This window comes from Barbus barbus, assembly GCF_936440315.1.
Source record: "Barbus barbus genome assembly, chromosome: 16".
NCBI lineage: Eukaryota > Metazoa > Chordata > Actinopteri > Cypriniformes > Cyprinidae > Barbus > Barbus barbus.
In genome coordinates, this window is record NC_136744.1 from 15,622,076 (window position 1) to 15,639,718 (window position 17,643).

The 17,643-nt window shown below is 36.7% G+C and overlaps 1 pseudogene across 1 annotated transcript; it reads right to left on the minus strand.

The window, feature by feature from the left end:
• Positions 1-2,916: 2,916 nt before the first annotated feature.
• Positions 2,917-16,965, minus strand: LOC306882901 (unhealthy ribosome biogenesis protein 2 homolog; annotated as a pseudogene). Its single transcript, XR_013785909.1, has 9 exons — positions 16,944-16,965; positions 16,038-16,181; positions 11,883-15,016; positions 11,612-11,772; positions 10,863-10,973; positions 9,137-9,367; positions 7,453-7,537; positions 4,836-4,975; positions 2,917-4,416 (listed from the first exon to the last, which is right to left on the minus strand). The product of XR_013785909.1 is annotated as an unhealthy ribosome biogenesis protein 2 homolog (transcript).
• Between the last annotated feature and the right edge of the window lie 678 nt (positions 16,966-17,643).

Sequence of the window (17,643 nt, forward strand, 5' to 3'; positions counted from 1 at the left end):
AGTGGCACCCCATTCAATCCCTTTTCAAACTTGAGCAAAGCAGTTGTCCTCAGATTGCTTCAGGACAGCTGTTGATGTTGTAAGTGTGCTGTAAATTGATTAGGATTGAGTGTCTATGAAATAACAAATAGCCAGATGATTCAATCATGATGTGCCAAGACTCAGGCCTCTCAAATATAATAACATAATAAGGTAAATGGTTTAGGTTATTTATTTGCAGATCATGACACCAACATATAGGTTATAAGAATGCAAAAATGTGAACTTGATATCTGAAAGAATGTATAAAATACATCTAAATGTGAAATAACCTTTAGCTTTTAAGGAGGAAATTTAAAGAACAAGATTTTCAAATGTCACCTAGGAATGACAATAGACTAAAATGTCCCCAGACACCAAGATGTCCCATACCTATTTCAAGTTTTAAGCAATTTTCTGTATCTGAATTTCCATGATTTTATCTGTAGCATCACAACGTAAATCTGTCAGCCTTCCTTCGTAACAGAAAAAACTCTCAAATGTCAAATGACCTATACAATATTCTGGCACTCTTCAAATTCTAGCAGATTTGAAGCTTAATAAAATGGTTTATAGTCAAAAACCAATGAAAGCCTCAAGAACGTCATTAAACATCACATTATTATTCTGTAACTGTGTGGTTGTGCATTTCCTGCTCATAAACTTGGCGTCTAAAACCTCTTTACTGTGAGAACATTTGGCTCGTAGCCTACAATTGGAGAGTACGTACAATTTCCTATGGCATCCATATTTTGTAAAAGGTCTCTATGCTTTATTACTCCCCCAACCTTCCAATCTTTTCATCCTTTCAATCTTTTCTAGAAGTCATGATGCCTTGAGAACAGGAATGAAAGGAGAGTCTATATGCCTAAACTGCTATATTTAGGCATGTAGTATGATTATATTTCTAACCTACCATTTTGTCATGTTGGTGGTGACAAAAATATGCTTTATTCTCTTATGTCACATGAATATCCCTCTTCATAAACGCCCAGTAGACGTTTAGCCATTCAGGGGAAAAGTTTTAACTCTGATGACAGATTTTCAGTGTACAATTATGTCAAGATTAAATAAGTAGAATAAGATGTTTTCTGTTCTGAGATACAGCCTGGAGTGAATTGTAAAAACGTCCAGGGAGTTTATAGGAAATAAAGATCTCCTAGTGGCTATAAAAGGTCAACATGTTTTTATGAAAGCTCCATCTCCATAGGGAAATAACAGCATTCTCAAAATTGGCTGCTGGACTATATAACAACATGAAGTCAATGACCACTCTTAACCTTGATTGAAAATACAATAACATTCGAAAACAATTTGATTCCAAAGGACAACTTGTCATATTTATATCGGTGCACATTTTCAAACATGTCAACACTGTCACTGAGAGATTGAACCTCAAATGTAAGACCAGCTGACTATTATGACAATAAACGTACAGCCATGAATGAAATATGGTAGAACGTGAGAATTAACATTGGAACTCTGTAATAAACACACATTGACGCATGTTGTTATAACCTTTGATAAATATGCAATTCTAGTTGTCATCCAGAATTTCAGACAGAAATCCATGCTCTGTGAGTGTGAACAGGACCGTTTCCATCTTATATTAATTATTTTTATGACCTGTCTGTATATGTGTACTGTGGGCAAATGTGTTTTTCCTCTATATTCAATGGTTTGTTGTATCCGAAGGCCTACATTTGAGCATTCACCCAGGCTAATGAGGCAAATCTGTTTTTCAACAGACTTGGCCATCGTCCACTGGTCTGATCATCCCTGCCAGCTCCTGGGTACCGGCTGGGATGCTTTCTATCTCATTCTAGTCCTTCGCTTACATGCAAGACCCCCTACAGACACCAATTCTAGGGTACCCACTATTACCTGACTCTGCTGAACAAAGGAAATGAAAGTTTGGGTAACTACAAACAGGAATGGCTGCAGAGCTTCTGTGAATCTGATGAGGGTGTTGCAACTCTTGAAGATCAACAATACAAATCAGGCCTTCTAAAGCAGTGGCTCCGAACCACGTTCCTGGTTCTGGTTTATTTTGCATGTCCCTTTTGACACACCCATTTCAGGTCTTGAGTTTTTTCTAATGAGCTGATGACCTGAATCAGGTGTTTGAACTGAGACATGCAAAATGTGCAGTGTTGGATGTGCTCGGGAATCAGTGCAATATACAACTATGGAGCAGTTGTGAAACAGCTCCACCATCAGTTTGCCCACCAGACACACATCTACATGTTTCACAGAGCCAAGTGCCACTTGAAAAGCCAGAACACCATAGTCAATAATTGTTCTTGGATCCCTCCACTTTAGGATAGTGACTGACATGTTTGTCAGCAATACTAAAGCACAACTAATGATAAAACACCTGAAGGATTTCCTTTTTGAAGAGCCTCAATTGCTTTAGCATGTGTAACAACAGTTTATTTTCTTGAAAATACCTTTAGCAACCAGATAATTCCATCATGATGTTCTAGAGATTTTAGCTCCGACCTGCTCCAACACATTTTCCTAGAGGTTTCTAGTGAGTCTGAAGGCCTTGATTGGCTGGTTCAGGTGTGTTTAATTAGGGTTGTAGCTGCAGGACAGTGGCCTTCAAGGAACAGGAAAATGACAAAATAATAATATAGAAGAAAAAAGAATGCTAAAAAAAATACAGTTGACTGTTGTTTAAAAAAAATCTATTTGCACAATGTTCAGGGGAAAATAACCAACCAATGCATTCATAGAGAAGGATTTTTCCAATGATTATTGGGCAAGAGTTGGGAAACCCAGATCTAGACACATACTGGATCAAGTTTGCTAGATTCAACATAAAGTTCAAGAAACACTGAATCTGGTAAAACGCATTTAACATTCACATAGTCAATAAAGGAAAATAAACGACTTGATACTTAAGGAAATTTATTTTAGAATAAAAGTATATATTTCTTATATTTTAGTATAAAATGTGATTTTTACCTACAACCCTGTTAGACTGAATAGGTCCAGTAGTGTAAAGTACATTGTAAATTGAGTTCCATAGAGCCAGTCACGAACAACAAAGCTTATTGGCCATTTAAAACATGTAATATGACAATGTAATGTCAAGTAAGCTTTCCAACTAATGTAGAAAATTTATCTCTGTCACACGTTTCCTGCATTGTCCTGCACAAACACATCTACATCTTCAACAAAGAAAAAACCCCGGTAGTCCCCCTCCTTCATGGATTCAGTAACATGACCAGCCTTTACAGTGCATGTTGAACATTTTGTTGTATTGTGATGGCATTGTGTTCATATAGTTGTGCATTTATTCAGTCTGCATCTGAGGTTGTTCCTGTTTTGCATCTAAATTCTCTTCAAAGATAACCTCAGGAGCACAATGTTATTGTACACTGCAGTACAGCTTAAAAAGTTGAGGCACACCAGAGCAGTTGATGTGACTGCTCTATAAATGTTCAACACAATTTTTACAATATAGGTCTAATGGGGTACATTTGTAATTGGTCATTTGTCATCCAGGAGACACTTTCATAGTACACTAATGTTATAGAGTCCAACTGGACCAGCCTCAGGTTAATTGGTTTACTCAGAAGCACAATCCTGAGACGCCATTTCTCCAACTTCGTTTCAGGACTTTAGGTTGTCAATTCGGATAAGCCACAGCAACACCTTAACTCTTTGATAGGTCTTTTAATCAATAGGGTTTTTCTGAGGACACTAGTAACGGTTACACAGAAAATTGTACTGTACTCCTCAGAAAAACAACATCCTGTTTATCTATTACAAAAAATTAGAAAGTACAAAATATATCATCACAACAAAGACTTTTTCCCTCATTTAGAGGGATTGTTCACCCAAAAAGGAAATTTGTGTTATTTGTTCACCCTAATGACTGTTCCAAACCTTTATGAATTTATTTTTTCTGCAGAACACAAAAAACTATTTTGTAGAACACTGGAAGTCAATAGGCTTCATTGTTGTTTGATTCACATTGTATGGACAAAAAATGATCAAAATATCTTTGTGTTTCACAGAACAGTCATACAGGTTTGGAACAGCATGAGAGTGAGTAAATGACGACGAATTTTCATGTTTGGGTGAACTAACATACAACACATTTCTAGACTCATCCTTAATTATAGTGTCATTGTAATGTTTACTTCTAATTAATCTATTCACTTCACACAAACAGTTTAAGGCAGAGGATTAGACAGTGTACTTTTCTTCCCCTTGTCTTTGAGATTTGTGATAATGTGTGTAACTACTGCACAGTTCATTGAACACTTCCTTGACACCCATTTGAAGGGTAGTGTTTAAAAACTTAATGTCTTGTTCAACACAATGGTCCAGGATACAGTATATGCCCTCTGTTAGATGTGCCTTAATTTCTGGCTGAAGCGTCACCTAGGAAATAAGAAGGAAACCCATAGTGAGTACACAATGGCAACAATTATCTGCAATGTGATTAAGTGCAGTAACATGAGTCTCAGCCTAGTTAGAGGTCAAATGCATTTCACACTTGTTGACAAAACCAATTGGCTCTCAAATCACAGATCACACTGGACAATGTGTTTCTCCTTTCAAATGCAACCTCTGGTCTGTTAGAATAGACTTATTGCCATGAGTGCAGGACATCGGATTAGTCCCAGTGCATCAACTCTTAAGCTATAATTGTGTGGTTTAAGACACTGAGAAGATTCTTCTAGAATATTCAAGCAAATATTGGCAGGCAGTTCACGAGAGCAGAAAAGACCATTTCAGGAAGCATTTTGAGTACAAATTGCTATGGGCATATTGCAGATCAAAACTGACTAGTGCCTCACCCTCTGCAGTTCACTGTCATATTGTGCAACAGTGAATGAAGACAGGACTGTGAAATCTTCAGCAGCATTGGCAATATGAGTGTACATCCTCTCCACCAGCATGGCACACTTCAGAAGACTCTCTTTGTCTTTCTCAGAAGCTGAAAAAAGAGAGATCACAAAGTAATTGTAATATTTTAATTAGAAATGTTAACGCATGTGATTAATTATGCTTAACGCCGTTGATGCATTTAATTAAAATCGAATAATTAACTAATTCAAAAACCTTAGCATGACCTCCATAAGACACGTCTGTAAACCTTTAGACGGGTGTGTTTATCTATTTACATTTTATGTTTAATACTCCAAATAACTTTGGGCACCTTTAATCGAAGCATAATAGGTTTGAAAAATCACAAAAAATACCAGTTGCATAAGAATTATCTTATGCTCACCAAGGCTGCATTTATTTGATCAGAACTACAATATAATATTGTTAAATACTACTAAAATTTAAAGTAACTGTTTTGTATTTGAGTGACACGATCCTTCAGAAATTATTCTAATATGTAGATATGGGACTCGAGAAATATTTCTTATGATTATCAATGTTAAAAATGCTTGTTCTGAGGTATTCTAGCCAAAGTATCCTCGGATTTGGAAAATTGGTCTTGTCTTCCTACTTCTTTTCAGGCCCGTATATCGGTGATTAAAATGAATGTTCTCCTACGTATTAATTTATTTTCTTCCATGATTCCACTTGCTCCACCGGTTGGCTACTGGAATAAACTAGATGCATGTGTTTCACGGTATATATGGGATGGGAAACTACCTTACAACGATGTAGATTACATGGAGGTCTTTCCCTAATTTTAGACTGTATGCTCAGCCTTTTCCTTCCGCCCTTTAGCAGTTTGGTTTGATCCTGACGCTTCTGTGTCTTGGAGAGCAATTGAGGAATCTATCGTTTATCCGTATAAATTGAAGCATCTTGTTTTTTCAGGAGTTCCGCTTAGGCAGTGTAAATCTCGGTTTGGTCCCATTGTAACCCATCTCCTCTCCACATGGAGGGATTTACATTTACATTTATTCATTTAGCTGACGCTTTTATCCAAAGCGACTTACAATTGCTATATATGTCAGAGGTCGCACGCCTCTGGAGCAACTAGGGGTTAAGTGTCTTGCTCAGGGACACATTGGTGTCTCACAGTGGATTCGAACCCGGGTCTCTCACACCAAAGGCATGTGTCTTATCCACTGCGCCATCACCACCCAGGGATGTTGAAAGACGTTCACAACTAGCTACAAAATGGCACAGGCATTCACCTATTTTCCACAATAATAACCTTTTGTCAGGCAGTACTCCATTTCATTGTCCGCAATGGACTCATAATAAACACTCTGGGAGATATCTATGATGATAGTGGTTTAAAATCCTTCCAGAATCTTAAAACTCAATATAATCTGCCAGGCACCTCCTTTTTTTTTTATGTATTTGCGTATTAGATCGGCCCTACGGGCATATGGGGTGCCTTGGAACTCTCAACTGTCTGTTCACCCTTTGCTCAAACTAATCCTTCCTTCTGAGGAATCTCCCTCCTCTGCTTCAGTCATCTATCTCTTTCTTCTTGAGCATTCATACAAACCTTTATCTATTACAACTGTTTGCGCTAAGGATCTTAATGAGGATGTGCATGTTTTATTTTCCGATCAGGTGTGGGGTATGTTTAAATTGTCTTCTAAAAACCCTAATCACCAAATGATTCATTGGAATAATATATTTTATGGAAACCATGATACATTTCTTTCAGGATTCTATGTTGAATATAAAAAAAATAAAAATAAAAAAAAGCATTTATTTTTAAAAAAGGAACTGAACGTGTTAACCACCAATCATTAATATTAAATATATTTTAGATTATAAATATGAATCCTGGTTAAATCTTTTCAAAGCCTGGTTATCTGTCAGACAGATAAGAGTGAACATCAAATTAATGATTTAAGAAAGCACCATAAGATGATCAATAAGATTGAAATTGTCTCACATCTAAATACATTTAAGTTCGGACCAAACTTTGATGTCAAATATGAAAGTTTGAGAAATGAAAAAAAGACTAATGGACAGAGGAAAAAAAGGCTTTAAATCTTAAGCCATAAAAAGAATTCTCAATTCAAAAAGGAAACGCCTTCAGTGCTAAAATGTGTTGAGCCTCGAGCTTCAGGATCAAATTCAAACTTCTTTCTTCATGGAATTTTTTTTCTCCTTCACTTCACTTTGAAATTCAATCCACAGAGCCACAGTCTGCAAGCGTCTGTCTCTGAACACGGCTAAACGATGTGCTTGTCTCATTAGGTGAATCATACCTCAAATAACATCTTTCTGCACAATAAATGAATTTAGTGCAACTTGTAGATGGAAAAGTATCAGGAGACATGGCACTATTGATACTCAATAAATGACTGAGAACAGGACACTTTTCATATCAAACTTCAAATGTAACAACTTGCCAGCATCAGGTGCTTTCCCATTTCTTTTCTCCATGTAAGTAAATGCAGACTCAGTGAGCATAAGAGATTTAACTGTACATAATGTTTAAACATAAACAGTTCTGAACGTGGCTAATATAGGTATGCTTACCTCTGTCAGAGTCACCCCGTTGTCTGCCTTCATGCATGACAGATGAAACCAAGCGATAAAAGCAATTCAGGAAGGTAGGAGAAGCCTTTAACATCAAACATTGAAAGCTTTCAAAACTGGTGCACAGATGGCTCAGTGCAAAATACAAAATCCTTTATGTTTATCCAATGAATACAAAAACATTTGACCCTGAATCAATTTAACATTTTAATAGAAGACTGATGTATTAGTTGAATCCTAGCAACAACAACGTAAGCAAGATAGTAGTGATTGGTGATTTTTCTCTTTTTATTTGGCCATTAAGTTTTCTAAAAAAAACATGTCAAGTTGTTTTGACATGACAATGTAAATTATACGAGTTTTAAAGGGATATTTCACCCCAAAATTGGTTGAACTATCCATTTAAAGGCTTGCTACCAGCAACTGTCTGGTTACCAACATTCCAACAAAAGAAAGAATCTCATACAGCTTTGGAACAACATGAAGATGAGTAAATGATTACAGAATTTTAATTTTTTTGGATGAACTATGCCTTTAAGACAGATGGATCTGATCTACACTTAGTGGCAAACTACAACTAAGAATTGCTAAGCTTGAATTTACAGGAATTAAGTTATGTGGACATTTCAAGTTACTGATTTAAATCTCTAATTCAACATGCAAGTCTCCTACTTTCACTGGCAAAGCAACCGGTAGATCTTGAAGTCTTACACAGTTCCAATATTCCTTACCTACCAGACACTATAAGCTCCTTTCCCCTCAGGATTTGTGGCAACTTCCCAAACTACATTCTAATTTTCACTCATATTAAGTGCAAATTAAATGCCTCTCTAGGGCACTGTAATAGTCACTCCTAACATCAAGCAGCATTAGCCTGTAATACACCTATTTGCATAAACCTATGGAAACATCAGCATTTTCCAAAGCATCTCAGAGAACTAATTTACCAATTCCGCTTAATGTAACATATTTAACATGACATCCACTGTTTTTAAAGTGCACAATAAGAGCAAATTACTTTTTGTAAAAAAAAACATTTGTCTGAGTAACAATGCTTTTCATCTCAAGAAATTCCATGTCCTACTGTATTTGTGATAAAAAAATAAATAAAAAAAAATATTTAATAAAAAACTCTTTTATTATTAATAATAATAATATTTATCTGTACTGCGTTAGGCTAACTGAGACTTGTAATAGCACTTGCACGTTGTTGCTCTTTTGTTGGTTTCGATTGCTTCTTATGTCCTCATTTGTAAGTCGCTTTGGATAAAAGTGTCTGCTAAATTACTAAATAAATAAAATACTAATAGATATATTATGTGTTTACTAACTGATATTGTATTCTTTATCCATGCTTTGGGATTAATTTTTCCTCTGCCAGACACAGCACGTTGGGTGTGTTCATGAAACAAAACCCTGAAAGCCACATTAATAAAACATTTTTCCAATGCAAGTGCAGATAAACAGATGTCGGAGACCCGTCTTTAATAAATGATAGCATCTGGCACGGTTTCTACCGCCATGGACTCTGGCTGATTTGTTAAGTCAATTTAAAACATATAAGGTCATAATTCAAACTTGAAAGAATACAACAATAAAATATGTATCTTTTATCAAGTTTATGCATACCTTTTATCAAGTTTAAGCTCTTATCTGTCTATCCCTCTAGTGCCAGGATACTCACCTGAGGGTAGCAGTGGATGATTGCAAACAAGACTTCATGGATGGCCTCAAAAGCAGCATGGTAGTCCTCCATGGAATGACTGTCGAGAGGCACAAACTGCAGCGCACCCAGAACCACAATGACGTGGTGTGGGTTGGAGATCTTTGCTTCACCCTGCCGGAGCAGGACGGTCAAAGTCTGAAGAGTTGGTAACGTCAGCGCACGGGTCAGAGAAGGGATCTTACTGGACTCCTTTATAACAAAAAAAAAAAACTTAATAGTAATGTCTCTCAATATCAAGTAAAAAAATTTAATATGTGAGAAGGAAGAGACCATAGCGCTATCAGACACAAAGTTTGGGGTCAATTAAGATTTTTAATGGTTTTGATAGAAAGCTGCATTTATTTGATTGAAATATTTCAAAATACAAAATATTTGATACAGTAAAACAGTATCATTGTGAAATATTTTAATATTAAATATATTTTAAAATGTAATTTATTCTTGTGATTGCAAAGCTGAATTTTCAGCATCATTACTCCAGTCTTCAGTTCTACATGATCCTTCAGAAATCATTCTAATATGCTGATTTGCTGCTCAAGAAGCATTTCTATTATGACAGTTGTGTTTCTTAATATTCTTGCATAAACTGTGATAAAAAAATTCCATGATGCTTTTATGAAAAGAAAGTTCAAAGAACAGCATTTATTTGAAATAGAAATCTAATGCAAGAGCTCTTAGAAACCAGGCTGACATTTAGCAGAAATCCTGCAGACACCTTGAAACATAGCACAATATCAGTTCACTTTCTAACGGAATACTTTTCAACTGCAGAGCAACAGATCAGTGCTATAAAATATTAAAATCACAAAAGTGACGATTACAGAGCTTGTTCTATATTTGTGTACTAGTATATATGTGTGTACAGCATAAGGTTAACAAAGCTTCTGGTAGCTGTGGTGAACTCTGCTAGCGGCAGCTCTAGTATGTCAAGTTCTAACACTGAGAAGAAAAGTGCAGTGATAAAAGTAACCTGACAGGCACACACAGTCCTTCTCTGAGTGAACTCAGTGACATAGATAAGACTTTGAAGACTTTTCCAGGCAGATGAATTTTAATGCTAAATCAAGACAAGAGAGAGTCAGGCCGGAGGGTGAGGTATGTGATATGTTTTACAAAGCTAGCAGCATGGTGTTTTTCACTGCTAGCCAACTCTCTAGGCGCCCTTAAAGGAACGTTACAGGCTCAATAGAAGCAAAGCTTTATAGTATTTATTGCATAATGTCCCTGGGTTTTTATTTAAACAAGAAGTCCAGGAATGTTTTTATAAAGGAAGTAAACAGTGCCATGCAATTTGAGGGTTTAAAAGTGGAAACGTGAGCCTCATATTTTTTGTTAAAGCACTTCTTCCTTGTGTGTTAATTAAACTGTAAAGTTATCTAAATTGAATAATGTTTTTCTTTGTTCTGCATTTTCTTGTTCCTGGGTTTACTGGCTTTAATCTTGTTTAAGGTTTTTTGGAAGATAATACTTCCCTCAATTTGTCTATTAATTGTTAAATCCTAAACATCCAAATGTCCAAAGTTTGAGGAAGTTTACATAAAAAGTAGGATATCATGATATTTTTCTCTTAAAAAGACAATTGCATTAAAAAGAGACTAGTACAATAGAAATGCATGTGCCATCTTATTCAGGGTAAAAAAAAAGAAGGTATGAGAGCCTTTAAAACAGGTACTGAAATACTTACAATGAGAGTAGATATGATTTGTGGGGTGATGAGCCAAAACGCCTTTGAGCAATGCTCTGGAAACTGACAACAGGCAAGCAGCTTTATAAAAGTTACTGTGGACAGAACCTCCTGTGAAAGAAAAAACAAAACACATCATCAATGCACACTACAAATATGCTTAGAAACTCTTATGCTTTGAGAAAGAAAAAGGAATGGATTTTGTTAACTTCAATCATCCAGAATAAAGACACACAAAGAAACTGGTGGCAGACTTTTAAATATATGACCTAAGGCTGTCATTCAGTTAAATAAAGATGGTTAATCATTAATAATTAATTTTTAAGCAAAGAAAACCTACTAATAGACCTTTATATGATTAAGAGTTTCAGTAATTTAGTAATAAGAAAAAAATCATAGCTTCATTTATGCAACAACAAAGTCAGATCCTATTTCTCAGATTGCATCAAAATGCAAACGATTAACTATTCTCTGCAATAATTCAATAATAAAACAACTTTCCCAACTCATTATTGATCTAATTGTACATGCATTTCAATAATATTTAAATTTCATAATATTAAGAATGCAAATTACTTTATTGTGTGTCCTGTCTGGGTTTTAATCCCTAATAAATTTACAAATAGTGTCATTTACTGATGAGTGGGGACTAGGGAGTAGGGACTATGAATAAATTCACTGCATGTATTAACTATTACAATATATTATTACACATAACAATAAACACTACGACACTACAAGAATCTTACAGTGCAGTGGCCTTCTTCAATCTTTGCTGGCACAAGTCCCTCTCTGAGTATCAGCAGTAATAGATGGAACTGCTCTTGAGAACAGCTGGACACCAGCTGATTTAGAAGCTCCTTTACTGGCCCCTCCAGCTCCTTCACGTCTGACAACGCCAACCACGTTCCTGATGAAATGATTGACAGACTGTTTACAGAACAGGCAGAGGGTTCACAAAAATTTGGGGCATCAATTTACTCAAATCAAGTCAATGGTTTGAAAAGTTTTAGGATAGACTGACCAGACAGCAGCGCATGGATACTGTCGCTTTGGTCTTTTCCACAGCCATGTAGAATGCAGAGAGATCGTGAATAGATGAAATGCGGAAGTCCATAGGGCGGGGTGCCGGGGTGAGTTCCTTTAAGATCTGCTGGCAAAAGCTCCGGTAGAATGCCATGTGGGATATTTTATTCTGCCTGTCATTTTCAGAGATTGAGGATCTTTCACTCATAGTTCACTCCTGATCATGACTGTTACCATTTCAACAGAAAATGACTGTATCTGTCTACTTCCCTTGCACATAAACTTAGCCTGTATGGCTGGCTCCATGACAGAAGTGGCCTTCTCTAACAAATGAGTCAAAGTCTGATCCAGCTGTTTGTTCTTGCCGAGGCTTGTGATCATTTCTTTGCATAGCGTGCTTAAAGTTACCAGATGGAGTTGTAGCGAGCAGAGATCCCCTGCATCTACAGCCAGAACTCCTGCGGTGAGGTTACTTTCAACCATGAAGGAGGTAAACTTCTCCAGATTGAGGCACATGCTACTCTTCCTGTCGATTATGAGCTGAATTAGGGACTGAATGAAGTCTTGAAATGACTGAAGGAAAGACAACCAGATCAGGCCATCCAAACCCTTGAAGAGCCCATTGCTGCTCCGAGAAAAGAGGGAAGTCATAGTTGCCTCTAAGAGATTACGTCCATGAACAACTTTCAGGATCATTTGAGAGTTTTTAACCACCAGGATTGAAGCCATAACATTAAAAATCCAACAGATGCAGAGAGAGCAATGCTTTCATCACACTGAACACAAGAAGTCAGCGTGAACAAAGTCATAAAAAGTTCTGAATAGTCTTTAGAAGACATTGCATTTCCATTCAGGACACTTGTGACTTTGAGCAGCTGCTGTAATCGATCTGCCTGTGTTTTAGATAGAGGTATGGAAGAGCTCATTTTGACAGAGTCTAACATCTCCTGTGCGATGGCTTTCAGTCTCTTCACATTTGTTTCTTCATCTTCAACTCCAACCATTTTCACACAAGGTTTCAAAAACGAAGGACTGACAAACTGAATGTGTGATGAGCCAAGCGGTCCAAAAAATGCCTTGATGATGCACTTTATCATTGCAGAAAAAATCTCAGGGAGCTCACAAAGAACAGGACTCTCGAGTAATTGCCTGGATATTAAGGAGACAGAGATCCCAGTGTTCTCCAAATTGCTTCCAGAGGCATCCAAACTCTGAAGCAAAGACTTCAACATGCATTCTGCAAAAACAGATGTGTCATTTGGTTCAAGATAAGGGGCAATTAATGGAAGGTTGGAGGTAACAAGAAACCAGTGGGCTGCCATATAAGTGTTGGCATTAACAGAACCAAATTGAAAGTCCCAGATCTGGTTGCGTCGAGCATCAATGAAAGTTCTTGCCTTTTTAGAATAAACTGAGCCATTTTCTGCATCTCTGATGCACCTGATGTTTCAGTAGATGGTTTGATCAAGTGTGGACAAAGCCCTTAATGTCAGGGCTTTGTCCACTAAAGCGCCACTCTGTGAGGCAGCCGGCGATGTGTACTTAGAACAGTGAATCTGGAAGAGCGTATCTACCTCAACCCAAGTATGAGCAAGCAGAAGGGTCACCTCTTGGACGTTCTCCATCCAAGGACCTTTGGTGATAAAGTTCTGCTTCAACAGGTCTTCAACGAACTTCAGCATCTCCATCATAAGATTCTGAGTCTTCTTCACGATTGGCACTGGGGTGCTGGTGTCCAGGGTCTTAAAACTGAAGAGTACAGCGTAGAGGAGCAAACTCAAAGAAAACACTTTCAGCACCAAATACGATGTTTCATCTTGGATGTGGGGGAGAAGATAGCACTGCATCCTTTTTAAAATGAGCCAACAGATCTCGAGATTTTGGCTCGGAGGATTGTCTAGCAAACACTGACACAGGGTCTTTTGTATCGTTTCGGGCAACAACGGCAATTCATCCGCTGCAGGCCGACACACGACATCAAGCAGCTCTTCTATAAGTTTAGGCAGCTGTCGGAGTTTGGCATAAGTTTACAAGACGGCAGACTAGAGTGCTTCTCTGGCTTTCCTAACACGTACTTCCATGTTGTCTGCATTAACCCACACAGCTGAAAGGAGCTCATCTAAATCTGGCTCCAGTATGTGGTGATTCAGTGAAAGCAGAGCTCTGAGACAGCGGTACCAAGCTGGGATGCCCATCTGGGTATTGTTAAATAATAGGCGAGCCAGTTTCCTGTAGAAATTCAATTGCACCTCTCCGTGTTGTATTCTGTCTACAGCCACATTATAGATATCACCAGCCAAACAGGAGTTCAGGAGGTTCTCCAGAGTGAGTAAAGCAATACCCCAGTTCAATGCACTAAATTTCTTGTCAATATCCAGTTCATCTGTGAACCCCAAAGCAGTAATGAGCTTAGACATGAGGTGGAAGATCACTTGCTTGTTTTCCCCCCCTTTACAAAATGAATCTAGGGCGAATTTAAATAGCAGAGTGAGTTTGAATTTAACGGCATAAAATAAAGCCTCTTCCTCTTCGTTAGTTCCTTGGACATTAAGTTTTAAAAGGATCATATTGACGGGGCCTTGCAAGCCCTTTCCCGCATGGCTCTTTTTGGCCCCAGCTTTATCCTCCGATGGTAAAACTTCTTCCTTGTAGGACGGCAAATGATCAGGAATGAAGAACGCTGACTGAAGAACAGCGTCCACTTTGCTCTGAATTTCCTTGCTCAGATGTTGGCGAATCTTGACGTCATCCTTCTCAGTCCATACTCTAGTGTTCAGTAAGTGTCTGAGCAGGAGAAGAGGATGAAGGAGGTGTGCTGTTACCTGGGAAAACACTCGTTTGGAGTTTGCTTGCTGTTTCTGCACTCTTAGGTAGGTGTTGAAAACAAGGAGGAGAACCTCAAAGACTTTGAGAGAGAGAGACTCCTCACTTTTCTGCTGCCTGAGCTGCATACTGGACAAGCCACAGATTAAACTCAAGAGCTCCACTAACAACTCATACTTAGCAGTGTAGGTCACGGAAAGCACTGGGGAGGTCAAAATGCCATGGCAACAGCTCAGAATGGTGTGGAGACTGACAGATTCAGGATTGAATCCTGAAGAACAGTCCAAAACCCTGTCATTGATAATCTAGGATAAAATAAAACAAATGATAAATGCAGTGCTCATTTTTTTTTTAAATTTGACCAAAAAATGCTTAAAATTTAGTTAATATTTCTTCTTACTATAATCATTAGTTTTGGTCATTTTTGCTCTGAATAAAATTCAACAACAACGTTTGTACGTTTGCACCACGCTCTTCCGTCACTTGATCTTTTTATTTTGGTAGGTCAATCTGTTAAATTACTTAGTATAGGAGATCATGATCCACACTCACAAGGAAGGCTTTGCACACTGAGAAAGGCTTTGAGCCAAAACGTTTGTGTCTTTTCCCATCAGTGATACTAAAAGAATACTGTTCTCTTGAGTCAGGATCATGATCTCCTATACTCTGAATAAAAATCTAATTTTAGCCATCAAAACCCGCATTGACGAAATGTAATATTCTGTATCTTAATTTAAACATGTATCAACATTTAACAAAAACAACATTTAAAAACTATCCATGCAAATAATACATTAGAGTACACTACTTTTATACATTTTTGTGAATTATTTTTGTTTTAATTATTCTGTGTCTGCGTCACAAAAAGTGTGACCTTCATTTTGACTTTATTAGTGTTATTTGAAACAATCATATTCTTTCTAAATCTTTTTTTCAACATTTACTTCATTGTTGTGGTGAGATTTTTTTTAAACATATCTTATCAACGCATTTTAGATAAAAGTCTTTAAAAGTCATCAGAACATGCATTGTCTTTGATAACGCTGACAAAAAGAAAAGAAAAAATCTTTACTAATATTCAAGCAATATTGATGAAATTAACATAACTAAATTAAAGAGACTTACAAATGCAAATAATACAAGCAGAAATTAATTATTATTTAAAACAATAGTGTTACTATAGGTATAACCTTTGATAGGTAATCAATGTTTGAAAAATATTCATTTAAAAATATTACAGTACATTTGCTAGATATATCCAGTTAAAAAGTAGTACATTTTATACTCTCAAAAATATTCAGACTGAGTCTATATCAGATCAATTACCTGCTCTTTATTAGGAAGAAGGCACTGTGTTGATATCCAGGCAAATCGAGCAAGTTTCAGTTTGTCTGGCCAGGGTGTGTGAGGCTTTTTCAGTTTCAGATGGATGCCAGAGTAAATAGCAGCCATTTCTAAATGTCTTTGCGTCTAAAAGAACAAAAACTGAGATTATCATGCCGTTTTCACATATTTAGACTAATTATATATTAATAGAAGGTTGACATTAGAGGTAGACAGATAATCAGTCTAACCAATATATATATATATTTACCAATATTCGCACCTTACAACTTAAACAGTCATCCAATAAATGACACTGTTTGAAATGATGAATTACTCCAAGGCACTCGTCGTAACAACAAAAAGCCTTTAATTGACTGGGCAAAATCATTAAAATAATTAAAAATTAAAATGACACTGTTTGATAGCCTATAAAGAGAACAGAACCAGACAACAGTATTTACAGGTATTATAATTTATTTGACTGAACTTCCGAAATAACAGCCATGAAGTTCTTTAGGTGAGAAATCTGTCGTTTTGAAGATGAAAATACATTAACGTTACATCTCGATCACAAAACTATCTAGCATTATTATATACTGGGCTGCTATAAACATCAACAATAGCATAATAATTAAAATAATTTATTGCTATAATTACTACAATTATTATGCATACGATATACATAAACACATTCATTTCCTACGTCAATAGTCACATAAAACCATACTAAAGTAAACTCTCTCTGTTTGAAAATCATTTTAAACACACCAGCAGATGTCTGGCAGCCCCTAGCGAATCATGCCGCGAAGCAACCTCAACAAGCGTGCTAGATTTTATTGAATAAAAAGGACCGTGTTATAGTAGGCGATTTATAATGTAATGAGATTAACTGCCTAAAATACTTACAGTCTCATCACACACGTGCTGTCGCTGCGGGGTCTGCAAAGACCTCTAACCTCTTCACTTTGACACCAGACAGTAATAATCGAGAACGCGCATCAACGCTTGGGGATGGGATAAGCAATGGTTCATTGTTTTGTAACAGAATGAAAGTGTTTATGTGGATTGCCCCGGGAGCTTATTGACAGTAATATTTAGAACGTCGTCTTGCTAACATGTAGGAAATGTATACATAAGTTACGTTAGCAAGACGACGTAACGTTACCTTGTGACCAAACTAACCGTGACATTACAACAAGCTACACATGATAATGAAGTCTAAACATCGATCACCCTTAATAGGGACTGAATGATAAGCAGACATCAAGTAAACCGATGAAACACTTATTTAACAAGTGGTCGGTTAATTAAACGTTTTGACTTATCGTGTCTGAGAAAGGTTTCATCTGAGATCATAGTATTGAATAGATAGATTCCGCATGAGCCGCGGTGGTTGCAGTTCCGCCATAACTGCAAGGTTAAAATCAACCCCTAAGATATATATACATATATATATATATATATATATATATTTACAATCTGTTTATTGAGATGTAAAAAATATAACAATGTTGTACAACAAATTGTAGTTACATCTTTTAATAAAAAAAAAAACAAACAAAACAAAAACTAAAAAAAAAAGAAAAAAGGCACAGGTTATTTTAAA